At 39.7% G+C, this 13407-nt stretch overlaps 1 long non-coding RNA gene across 3 annotated transcripts; it reads left to right on the top strand.

Annotated features, from left to right (window-relative positions):
• The first annotated feature begins 391 nt into the window (after window positions 1–391).
• LOC133127161 (uncharacterized) lies at window positions 392–11470 on the top strand. 3 transcript variants are annotated; one of them, XR_009708596.1, is made up of 7 exons: window positions 392–582; window positions 7081–7220; window positions 7350–7427; window positions 7682–7822; window positions 7934–8032; window positions 9692–9744; window positions 10383–11470. It is a non-coding gene; the product is annotated as an uncharacterized LOC133127161 (long non-coding RNA). The 3 variants fall into 3 exon arrangements; XR_009708597.1 differs by having other exon boundaries at window positions 7092–7220; window positions 7934–9744; XR_009708595.1 differs by having other exon boundaries at window positions 7934–9744.
• Window positions 11471–13407: the final 1937 nt, after the last annotated feature.

Below are 13407 nucleotides of genomic sequence, written 5' to 3'. Positions count from 1 at the left end.
GACTAAATCTGACTAAATTTCTGACTAAAAATACGTTAGACTATTCTGAATAACTGAATTACTTCAATAAACCTTAAACAACAGTTTAAACTATTTCGCATGTTTTGGTACCAACATGTTCTAAACATTTCAGAGGACGACTTTCCAGGGATGCGTTATGTTATGAAAGAAGTCTACTGTTGCACATTTTCTACAAAGCCCATCAATGAATAGCCTATAACACTACCTGATGAGCTTACATTTGAACATCTCCTTTAAAATCAGTAATACGTAATTTGACGATAGATTAACTGCTGGAGCCACGTTTTTCTTCATCTGTCGACTTGCCAACATGAGAAAAATGTCCATGTGACGAGAAAGTGAAAGCAATCAAACATAAATGACGGAAGTTGAATCCAACTGCAACACCGGACACAAACTGGCTACACATGGATTTTAACTGTAGCTTAGGACAAAACAGAAAAATGGGAATTAACAGATACAATGTAACTGAACAAATAAAACAGTCTTTAAAATGTATACTGATGGAGTGGGAATTTCTGGTTCCATCAATTGGTAAACATGAACCTAAAATGACATATGGTAAGTATGTTTCACTATACAAGCCTACTATTCATCTATGACGTACTACGCTCCTAACGCGACTTTTATTGCTTTTGAAAAGCAATACTTACGAGTTTGTTTGAATATAGTCTGCGCATCAAAACCTACCATTGTTATATCTGTCGATTTCCACCAAAGGTTAATTCTGTTCTCACGCTGCTGTTGCCGGTTTCTCCTGACCTGTACAGTATGTCTTTACGTGTATGATGAGGCAGCAGCCTTCGCTAAGAATTTATACACTCCTGTGGGGGATTCCCAGTTGTTCCCGAATCATTTCCTTCCAGTCATATGGAAACTTAAGTGAATTTCCAAGAAATGGAAGACTGCATATACAAAACCAAGGTAACCTGACGGTAACTCAAACGAAAACCGTGATATTGCTTGGATAATGATGAGGAGTATTTTGCAATATGCATGATAATGGTTATGATGATGATGGGAATGGGAATAAGGCAGCGGTTCCCAAACTGCCATATAGGGGTACTTTTCAAACTTTCAGTTTTTAAGAAAATGTGGTATTTACATCATCAATTACACCTTTACTTTTCACAATTATTTCGTATTTATAATGTGAGATATATATGATATTAGGATTTTGGCGCGTTTCAATGTTCGAATATTAGTCAGTGCATTGCAGCCAGTAAAGTAATGTTTGGCAAAGGTGTCAACCTTACGCTTTCAATTATGGCGGGGTACTCAGCGAAAGGCTGGTCCTTGTGAATCATTCCTTAAGGGCGGGTTCAAGCTCAAATATATATTAATTGCCTAGTCTCTTAGAAGCAGAATTGTACTCTCATGGAAACCAAATATGTATTTTAATTTCACTTCATAACTTGGAAATTTGGAAATGTCAGGACACTGCCACACTGGGAATTGCCGCCCACTGCTAACATTTCATTGGATTCATAGCATTTTGCTGTTCTTTAGACTGCATTTTCTCCTGCAAATAGTGAACAAAAAAAAGGGTCTCTATACCCTGTGGCACTGGTCAAACAAATTAGGCATAGTTGCTGAAACTGGCAAATGATGTGTCAGGCATTATTCCTGAATAACCCATAATTTCTTGACTGGTACCAGATCTTGGGTGAGTTGAAATTCTTGACATACTACTAACACAAGACAAGTTTAACTTGTTTTCCCAAAAGATGCCGTGAAGAACAGATATTTGTTTCAAGTATCACTACGAATTACCTGAAGATAGTAACTTGTAAAAATGTGTTTGTCATTTGAAACCAAGACTTCATTAAGAAGTTTGTTTACACAAATTGCTCTTTCTTTAACATACCTGAATTGAATACAGGACTTACACATTCAATGCCATTCAATTATCCAATTACACAGCTGTCCTACGGCATTTAAAAGGAGGTTAACTACGGTAGGTTGAGTGATCACAGCAGATGCCAGAATGGTAAAGAGGAGAAATCATTTCTAAAGAGGAAATAAAGGAGAAAGACAAACTTTTCTCCACCGATAGCTAAAAGAAATTTGAGAGGAAAATGTGACCTATAAGTTTCCAAGGCAGTGGAAATAAACAAGTCAGATATTGACTCATTTATTTAGTCTTGCAAAAGAAAACCAAGTAAGGAATATCAAGAGAGGAAAAATACAGATGGTGGTCCACATACTCCTGAAGAGGTTCAGGCCTTGGTTGTACTTGGCTGGAAAACAGCAGTGCATCATTGCTTTAACAGTAATGTACTGTACAAACAAAATGCCTTTAGGCTTTCATTACATAGAAATACACAAGTGTTTAATTTATTAATTCAACTGAGACTAGAACTTGATCATATTTTGACATTTTCACATGCAGAGTCTTCGGTCATAATATCAAATTTGAGCTTTTGATAAAAGTGATAAATGTTTTATTTTCGCTCAAATTTTGAACATCAACATTTATATCATATTAAAATGTATCATCTTTGGAACATCTATATCAATTATCTAAATCAATATTTTGTTTCAATATTTCACACAACAGAAAGAAACCAGCATGCAAACAGCAATATTAACATTACTATTATTACTAAGAATACACTCACTGGCCACTATAGTTGGGGTATACCTGTCTATTACCACCCCCCTTTTTTTGCTCAACATTCCTTATGGATTTTTGATACTGTGAGCCTCCCATTCTACCTCATACTGAAGCTGCTCTATTGGATTGAGATCTGGGGACTGTGCAGGCCATTGGAGTAAACTGAAGCCACTGCCATGCTTCTGAAACTACCTTGTGTGCATTCTCCCGCTGGAAGTATCCCTTTGAAAACGGGTAGTTTGCGATCATAAAGGGATGCTCATTATCAACAACAATGCTTAGGACTGATGTGCCATTCAAATTATGCTCAATTCCCCACACCATTACAGCTTACACCATTGACACAAGGCAGAATTCATGATGTATATGGCAATAAAGTATACCATAGCACATCTTGCCAATCAAGGGACTTGAAAGTAAAACTTAAAATGGAATGGCACACTTCTTGTGCAGTGCTTTAATCGTCAACATACAGGCAGCTAAAGTAAACCAGTCCTAATTCTCCTCTTTCTAGCATTTTTGCTAGTCCAATGTCTGCGCTTTGTACTTTTGTGCTCTGTATTACCAGACGATTTGTGCACCATCCAGAATTGAATTGAGAATGCATCTTTAATTATAATTCAGTTCTTGAATTGGAAATAATTTTGAATGGAGACAGCAAACCGGATGCAGAATTCCATTTATAAGGAAGTTGAATTAAAAGCTGTCTATACAACGTGTAGCTTCATATGTTAATATGATTTGTTATCATTCAGATGTTATCATACAAACAACATGGTGAATCTGACTTTTGCACAACCCCATACCAGGCATAACTGTATTGTGCACTTGAACTATTTTATCATATCTCACACTGTGGAGGTCTTAGTGGCCTATTTCTAATTAAATTGCCTGCTCTTCGAAACAACAACAAGATGAGCTGTTGGTTAATGAAGCTCCAGTGTCCTAACTATTACCGGTAACAGTTGTACGCTAACATTGATCAAAGTCACTGAGATCTTCTCTTGCAGCCTTACTAAGAAATCAACAAATGTACATATGCATATAGTCATGCATGATTCAATGCATGCGGGGATATTTGGAGCAGTGTTTAGTTTCGTGTTTTATTCTGACTACTGGTAATATGTCTGTGTGTCTGAGAATGCATTAAAGATTATGAATGATACAGTGAATCAATACACAGTAGCCGGCATCTGATTCAGATGAAATACGCGCTCCACATGTTATAACATGAACGAGCAGGAAACAACTGTCCTGGTGGTGTTAAAGGTACAATAGGTAAGATTTCTGTGTTAAAATATTGTTACAAGACCATTGTAAATCCCTTCCTATCACTGAAAAAGGCTCACTGACATGTTGACTCACCCTCTACCTGTGTTTATAGTCCTTAAATTCGGGTTTCAAAATATGCAGTTGATGGGCCGGCACTCTGTACAAAAACATCTATAGCTGTGCAATAATTCAAGCTCATTGGTTGAAAATTGGTTCTAATTGCCACAGCCAATTGCATTTCAACTTCAGCGCATTCACAGAGAAGGGATCGGATAAACAGTGTTGTGGTTTGAGAGTATTTGTTGCTGCAGTTGCTCTCTTGACCATTAGAAGTCCAAAATTACCTATTGTACCTTTAAACTAAAACTGATTCACTGATGATGAATTAGATTGTTGGATAGCTTAGCATACAGTGGTGTGAAAAAGTGCCCCCTTCCTGATTTCTTATTTTTTTGCATGTTTGTCACACTTAAATGTTTCAGATCAAACAAATTTAAATATTAGTCAAAGACAACACAAGTGAACACAAAATGCAGTTTTTAAATGAAGGTTTTTATTATTAAGGGAGAAAAAAAATCCAAACCTACATGGCCCTGTGTGAAAAAGTGATTGCCCCCTAAACCTAATAACTGGTTGGGCCACGCTTAGCAGCAACAACTGCAATCAAGCGTTTGCGATAACTTGCAATGAGTCTCTTACAGCGCTGTGGAGGAATTTTGGCCCACTCATCTTTGCAGAATTGTTGTAATTCAGCCACATTGGAGGGTTTTCGAGCATGAACCGCCTTTTTAAGGTCGCGCCACAGCATCTCAATAGGATTCAGGTCAGGACTTTGACTAGGCCACTCCAAAGCCTTCATTTTGTTTTTCTTCAGCCATTCAGAGGTTGACTTGCTGGTGTGTTTTGGATCATTGTCCTGCTGCAGAACCCAAGTTCGTTTCAGCTTGAGGTCACGAACAGATGGCCGGACATTCTCCTTCAGGATTTTTTAGTAGACAGCAGAATTCATGGTTCCATTTATCACAGCAAGTCTTCCAGGTCCTGAAGCAGCAAAACAGCCCCGGACCATCACACTACCACCACCATATTTTACTGTTGGTATGATGTTCTTTTTCTGAAATGCTGTGTTACTTTTACGCCAGATGTAATGGGACACACACCTTCCAAAAAGTTCAACTTTTGTCTCGTCAGACCACAGAGTATTTTCCCCAAAGTCTTGGGGATCATCAAGATGTTTTCTGGCAAAATTGAGACGAGCCTTAATGTTCTTTTTGCTCAGCAGTTGTTTTCGTCTTGGAACTCTGCCATGCAGGCCATTTTTGCCCAGTATCTTTCTTATGGTGGAGTCATGAACACTGACCTTAACTGAGGCAAGTGAGGCCTGCAGTTCTTTGGATGTTGTTGTGGGGTCTTTTGTGACCTCTTGGATGAGTCGTCGCTGCGCTCTTGGGGTAATTGTGGTTGGCCGGTCACTCCTGGGAAGGTTCACCACTGTTCCATGTTTTCGCCATTTGTGGATAATGGCTCTCACTGTGGTTCACTGGAGTCCCAAAGCTTTAGAAATGGCTTTATAACCTTTTCCAGACTGATAGATCTCAATTACTTTCTTTCTCATTTGTTCCTGAATTTCTTTAGATCTCGGCATGATGTCTAGCTTTTGAGGATCATTTGGTCTACTTCACTTTGTCAGGCAGGTCCTATTTAAGTGATTTCTTGATTGAGAACAGGTATGGCAGTAATCAGGCCTGGGTGTAGCTAGAGAAATTGAACTCAGGTTTGATAAACCACAGTTAAGTTATGTTTTAACAGGGGGGGCAATCACTTTTTCACACAGGGCCATGTAGGTTTGGATTTTTTTTCTCCCTTTCTCCCATTTAAAAACTGCATTTTGTGTTTACTTGTGTTGTCTTTGACTAATATTTAAATTTGTTTGATGATCTGAAACATTTAAGTGTGACAAACATGCAAAAAAATAAGAAATCAGGACCTCAAGCTGAAACGAACTTGGGTTCTGCAGCAGGACAATGATCCAAAACACACCAGCAAGTCCACCTCTGAATGGCTGAAGAAAAACAAAATGAAGGCTTTGGAGTGGCCTAGTCAAAGTCCTGACCTGAATCCTATTGAGATGCTGTGGCGCGACCTTAAAAAGGCGGTTCATGCTCGAAAACCCTCCAATGTGGCTGAATTACAACAATTCTGCAAAGATGAGTGGGCCAAAATTCCTCCACAGCGCTGTAAGAGACTCATTGCAAGTTATCGCAAACGCTTGATTGCAGTTGTTGCTGCTAAGCGTGGCCCAACCAGTTATTAGGTTTAGGGGGCAATCACTTTTTCACACAGGGCCATGTAGGTTTGGATTTTTTTTCTCCCTTAATAATAAAAACCTTCATTTAAAAACTGCATTTTGTGTTCACTTGTGTTGTCTTTGACTAATATTTAAATTTGTTTGATCTGAAACATTTAAGTGTGACAAACATGCAAAAAAATAAGAAATCAGGAAGGGGGCACTTTTTCACACCACTGTATATGAATTTATGGGTATAAAGATTACATGGGACAGTGAGTCTCTCTGAGTATAGAGTATAGGGATAGCAGTACAATTACTACAAATAGCCTCTACCAAAAAAAAAAACAGAAAAGAGAGCTGCATAGGAGGTTGTACATGTGACTTTGTAGAATCTACTCAAATTGATGAACAAGATAAACCAGGTGCTTTTCTAAACAAGCAACAGAAACAAATGCTGTTAATGACAGGGGAACATGACTGACTGTACATGCTTAAATGCACAAATACAAAAATTCCATTAGTCATTCCTTGAAAAACCTATTTTCGTTTCATTAATGTTTTAATTCTAGAAAGATATGTAATAGTCATGAGATGTGGTGAAATAATCCAATTCCCTTGTCATGTAATGCATTAATGAGGGGCTCCATTTTTCGAAGAAAATATTTCAGTATTTTATGTCCTCTATTTGCTCCTATTAATTGTCCAATAAAACACATTTTTTGCCTTATATTTGCCTCATATTAGAAATATCAAATTATGTAATATCATCGTTTAGTCATTTCAATCTACACAATGACTCACTGCACACTATTCACTGAAATTAAATGTGTGACAGTAGATGTTTGAAGTGAGTTTCACTGTTTCTCACCCTTACGTTTAGCTCCCCAACAGGTTCTCTTTGGTTCATTCCTCTTGGCTTTGCTCCTGCTACCTCTTGCCTCTTCCTGTGGAAGCACAAGACCAATGGATGAGATTAAGACAGATTACATGTGTATTATTAAGCCCCTTCTTAAAAGTATCGTAAGTATGGGAGACATCAGTGTGTGTAACCAATGGGTGATGCAAATTGCATCTTGCAAAATAAAATACAGAATTATTATTGCAATAAAAAAAATATATGAAAGATTGTAACCATATCCTTTTTCACAGGATGAAAACATTACTAACCTGTTAAAGGACCAACCATGTGAGGAAATGAAGAAAAAGTATACGTGTAACCCAAACAATGTATGCATATTTTTCAGGCAAATACATGCATTTATGACATTTATGACATTTTCTTGAATTATTTCACAGTATATAGAAGACCTACATTTACTCTCTTGAGTTATCCTGTAAATATGTATGAACTTATCTTGGACTTAAAGTTCTCTGTCCAGAATCACAAGAACATTTAATTAATTATCTGACATTTGCTTTAAAGTGTGTTTGCCAATACAAAGATAAATTTACATTTTCCCATTTTATTGATATGCTTTCAGGAGACACATGGCATTCACAAAATGGTTTGCAGTATTCCAATTCAAACCCTAAAGAGAGCAATGAGCACAATTAAATGTGACTTGTGGAAACTCATGAGACATACAACAGTATCACTGAACTGTACCTGTTCCTTAACTGAGGTAAGAAAAATCAACAATCAGATCAAAGTGTGCTTATTCATTCTCACAATACATTTTCAGTATATACATACTGTTTATTCTTATTTTTCTTTCTTTGATAATCTATCACAGTTCAACTGTACACAGCCTCATCACCTGAAGGAACCGAAAGGAAAGCAAAGACTTTGCAGAATCCGCAGTATCCTCAGAGAAATAGAGAAATGCTACATGGTATTAAATGACAGGAACAGTTAGCAGAAGGAAGATACTTTGGGTAGTGATGATGAACATTCTGCTCCAGTGGAGGACTCTGGGACCATTGGAATACTTTTTCCACAGCAGATGCTCCTTTAGGATAGGCACACCATACCTCCTCATGTCTGAAAGATTGGTCCTGTGCAGGACGCCCTTCACAATGGGCCACTCTGTCACATTACATGGACTAGCATTTTCTGTGGTTTTCTGTGCCTCTCATGACAGTGACTTTTTGGGAGGGGAGCGTGTCTATGTTCCCACAGCTCTATGTTCCCACAGCCCTATGTTCCCACAGCTCTATGTTCAGTTGACTTCACACTCAGCAGGCTGCTTGCATGGGACCTGAAGAAATCCAGTGTATGTTTGTGCAATTTAGACACAGTACACGTTCAATTATCTATAAGTTTTTAATGAACAAGCAAACAAGCGAAATAATAAAAAAAAAAAAACACTATTTATGCAGTTCACTTAAAACTGGAAAGGGCTCTACATCAGTACTTTTCAATCTTTTATGTGCCAGGAACAGGCATCTGCAAGTGCTGTCCTTTGAGGACTATTTTGACATCTAAATATATAAAGTTCAGTTTACACGATCAATAATAAACATCCATCCATCCATTATCCTAACCCGCTTATCCTGAACAGGGTCGCAGGGGGGCTGGAGCCTATCCCAGCATACATTGGGCGAAAGGCAGGAATACACCCTGGACAGGTCGCCAGTCCATCGCAGGGCACACACACCATTCACTCACACACTCATACCTACGGGCAATTTAGACTCTCCAATCAGCCTATCCTGCATGTCTTTGGACTGTGGGAGGAAACCGGAGTACCCGGAGGAAACCCACGCAGACACGGGGAGAACATGCAAACTCCGCACAGAGAGGCCCCGGCCGACGGGGATTCGAACCCAGGACCTCCTTGCTGTGAGGCGGCAGTGCTACCCACTGCACCATCCGTGCCGCCCCAATAATAAACATTTAATTTTGAAAAAAAATTTAATATTAGAAATGTGGGAACATAGGGCTGTGGGAACATAGGGATGACCCCTTTGGGAGCATACGGTTGACAACTGCATGTAAGCATGACCATGAGATGTTTTGTGACTTCTAAAGCTTGAGGCAAAATTCAAATGGTTTCAAATGCTGTTTGCTTTGGATACTAGTGAGATTGAAGTCTGCAATTCGATACAGGACAATTTGGTTACAGCATGTTCAGAATGTGGGAATTGCAGGCAGCTATGTTGTCTTTGCAGGTGAAAATTACACAAATATTGTATTTTAGGAACTTGACTTATTTTGTGAAAGCAGATCCATTTCTGAAACTTAAGCTCAGTAATTAATCATTTTCTACGCCTTGATCCAGCTAGCTGGGTCTGAAAGTAAATGTCCTGCAACACGCTTTAGTTAATGTACTTATGTTAAAAATATATGATCTTTTTTATTCAATGGAAATGTGTTTATATCACCTTATCTGAAATAATAATCTTGTACAGTATAATGCCTCAACAAGCAACCAAACACAGGCAAATTGTGCAGTGCATACTTTATGCCAAACAATGTCTTGGAAACTCTGTAAACAAAGCTCTCTCTCACTCTCTCTCTCTCTCTCTCTCTCTCTCTCTCTCTCTCTCAGAGTATAGATGGTGAGGGTGAGACTGCATGAGCGTGCATTACTAACTCTAAGGAGTAAGTGGCTAAGTTGTTTCTAACTTTTTCTTTTTGTCCGTTTTGCAACTGGTGGTAGTGTCTGGGGTTTTTTTGGTGTGTAAAAAGCGAGTGTAGGAGAGTTTGTTTCGCCCGTTTTCTTGTGTTCTGTGGAAGATTATAGCTTAGCTGTGGCTGAAATTGTGGGACATAGCAGCATTAAATCTGACACTCATGTAAGGCGGAAATGATTAAAATCTGGCATTGTCACTCAGTGCGCTGGTCAGCTTGCTGGCTTCCTCTGGTACGGTGGCAATATGTGGCGGTAAAGTAATTTAACCCCAGGAGCATACACCGTTAGCCCCCATCTTCTCTGCACCCATACGGGCAGGAGACTGTGGGGGAAAACCTCATGCATTGTTCCCAAAACAACTGTCTTCCTGAACCCCCTGTGAATCCCCCTCCTCTCAGGGTGCAACATCCTTTACAGCACGGGAAGGTTTCAGGAAGCACGGCCTGTTGGGCCCAGACATTATTCTTGGACCCCCCTTCCTTACTCCCTCCCTCTCACATCTCCCTCATTCCTCAGTTTCCCTCAAAGTATGCATAAAGCATCGGATGTTTCATGACAAATTCAGTTTAGATAATATTCATGTTTGGTATTATTCTGATTGTTTCAGTGCGACTGGTGCAATGGTTTCATTTCTGCAACAGCAAACCTTGGACATCATAACCAACCAGGAACCAAGGAGAAACTGTGTGGAGCTCTGATATTCAGAACCATTTCCGATGACAACAAATGTGTCATGATAAAAATTTGATTGGGAAGTACAGTACTGTGCAAAAGTCTTAGGCACCCTAGACTTTATTATATATATGTTTATTTTTGTGTATGTGTTGGCAAAAAAGAACACATTTGAGATTTCCAAATATTCATTCCAAAAGATTAAATTTTTTTGAAATAACATATTACTGTAAGCAATTGACTACTTTTTACATAAAAACTTGATCAAGGCTGTCTGAGATCAGAAGCAAGGAGCCAACCAAAGTCTGCAGAAGAACTGTGGCAAGTTCTCCATCATACTTGGAACAACCTCCCTGCTGATTGTCTGAGCCAACGCTGTCCTGCAGTTCTATATTCCAGAGACGTGATGCAATGTCATTACTAGGAAACGGTAGCTCTCCAATCCAGGTCCAATCAGTTGTAAAACAAGTCCAAGAAGCGAAAGATCCCACGACAGCAAGTTCTTCAGAAAATATGACTTTATTGTGGCACGTGCACAACAGCCAGTTCAAATCCTCAGATTTTCAACCTTGTATATCAGACTAAACTCTCATTTTATGCACAGTCCTTATCTCAACACAACCAATAGGTTTCTTGAAAACCATCATATGACTGGGCTATGTTACAGGTATTTACTTTTAAGTCCTGAAACCATTGTGGCGAATTGCCCCATTGATTTCCAAAACAAAAAACTTAACTTTGGATTACACATGGGTCACTTATGCGTTTCTAACAACAATATTTATCAGTAATAAGTCATAGAGAGTATACAGATGTACTGAACAGCAGTCAAATCAAAATCATAGAAATGATATGATAGACATCAGTGAAAATATAAAACATAAGTCATAGAAAGTATACAGACATACTGAACAGCAGTAAAATCATAGAAAATATATAATAAACATCAGTGAAATCATTGACTATATAATACTACATATCTGATTACTACTTTCTTCGAAGTGAATAAACGTAATTCTTTAACTTGCAGTCTTTACTCTCTTTTCGACAGTGTACACTGTGGTTTCTTGCGTTTTCATAAGTTCAGTTATAAAAATGTTCTAGGTTCATTCAATTTAATAAAACAGCATACATATGATATATTGATTACAGGTTGTGTATACATATATATTCATACACTCTTAACATAAATCTTCGAGAGCTTTGAAGGAACCAGCTTGTTCATTAGGGCAGATTGGTCTGATTTTGATTTGTACTTTTACTCTGTGAATTTTCCCTACAGCAGTTTTAACGCCGAAGGGTGGGCACCAAAAATATTGATTTGATTTAACTATTCTGCCAAATGACTAAAATGTAATGTAAAATGTATAGTACGTTTATTTACCTTTCATTGAATTATTTTTGAAAGAATCTTATCTGTACAGAATGTTATACAGGTACAGGTACACAGTACTGTAGATCGTCAAACAATGTGCATTTCAGACCTGTCACATCTACAACGCAATGGTGTCACATCCATAACGCTGATATCTCCTCATAAAAATCAATACGAAGAGTTTTTAGAGTGTATAGTCTCCCCAAAATATGTCTTTTTGCGTCACAACATTTTTTATCATGTTAGAAGTGGAATTTTTCAGAGGGACTTTGTCATTTTGTGTCCAAATGTCACATCCATAATGCTGGAAGTGCCTCACCGGCAAAAATAATGACTTTAAGGACTGTTCCTCATTTACTAGTGACAAACGTCAGAATTGTCCAGACATGGAAATTCTAAGGAATTTCCATCTGGCTGAAGGTGGACATTAGTCAACAAATAGTATACTCTCAATGTCACATGGGACATTACCAGGTCTATCGAAAAGTTAGCAGTTAGAGTCCACAGGAAATCAAGGACATTTTGAAGTCCTCAGATCTAAAAAAAAAAAAAAAACCAAAAAATACTAAAGCGCAAGGGACCTTGGTTCGATCACGATTGATTCCAGAGTGCTAGTTTGATGCACACACAGTCTAAGTTCTTCTTAAATCTACAGAAGAAAAATGGCCAAAGGAGATTTATACATTCCCTGTGTTCTGCCACAGGAGGGGAGCTTAAGCAACCAAATGAGATACGTAGATACGGGCAGTGCAGTTTTACTCTGCTTTATATACCAATGAGCATGTGGATGATGAGGTGTTGTTCGAATCCTACGGTAACAACCTACCTCAAGTCTCACAGGAATCCAACATGGAGTTGCAGGGGCAACTGGGAGTGATGTTTTGGCATGCACAAAGCCCGCACCACTCCACTGCACCCTCAGTGCGATGGCCTAGTCGAAAGATTCAAAGGGACTCTGGGGGAACAGCTGGCTATCATCTCAGCCACACACCAGAAGGACTGGGACCTGCACTTGCCCCTGGCGCTCATAGCCTACCGGTCTGTTGTGCAGGACTCCACCTGCTGCACCCCTGCCCTTCTCATGTTAGGGAAAGAGATCCGCATCCCAGCTGAGCTGGTGTTTGGTCGCCCCCCTGACTCCCCCTCAGTCCCCCCCGGTCCAGAGTATGCCTGGAGACAGCCCACTCATTCACCAGAGGACATCTGCTGGACGCAGGGGCACTACAGAAAAGGAATTATGAGGTTCGGGCCCGGGGCAGGCACTTTGAGGCTGGTGAGCTTATCTGGGTGTACAGCCCCCGGAGACAGAAAGGCCGGTGCCCAAAACTGGACAGTGAGTGGGTGGGCCCCTGCAGGGTCCTGGAGAGAATGGGCGAGGTTGTGTACTGGGTTCAAATGCCACCCTGGGGAAGGATGGTGGCTCTTCACAGAGACAGGTTGGCCCCGTACCATGGTAATGCCACCCCTCCTCAGACCCCGACGAGCCCTGCGGGCCCTCGCACCACTGAGGCCTCTCCCCAGGCTTGCTCTCCCCACAGCCCCCTCCTGTCCCCCCTGGACCCCTCCCCCGCACGGACGGTTCCCC

This window comes from Conger conger, chromosome 4 (assembly GCF_963514075.1).
Source record: "Conger conger chromosome 4, fConCon1.1, whole genome shotgun sequence".
NCBI classification, from domain to species: domain Eukaryota; kingdom Metazoa; phylum Chordata; class Actinopteri; order Anguilliformes; family Congridae; genus Conger; species Conger conger.
This window is presented reverse-complemented; position numbering and strand designations above follow the sequence as displayed.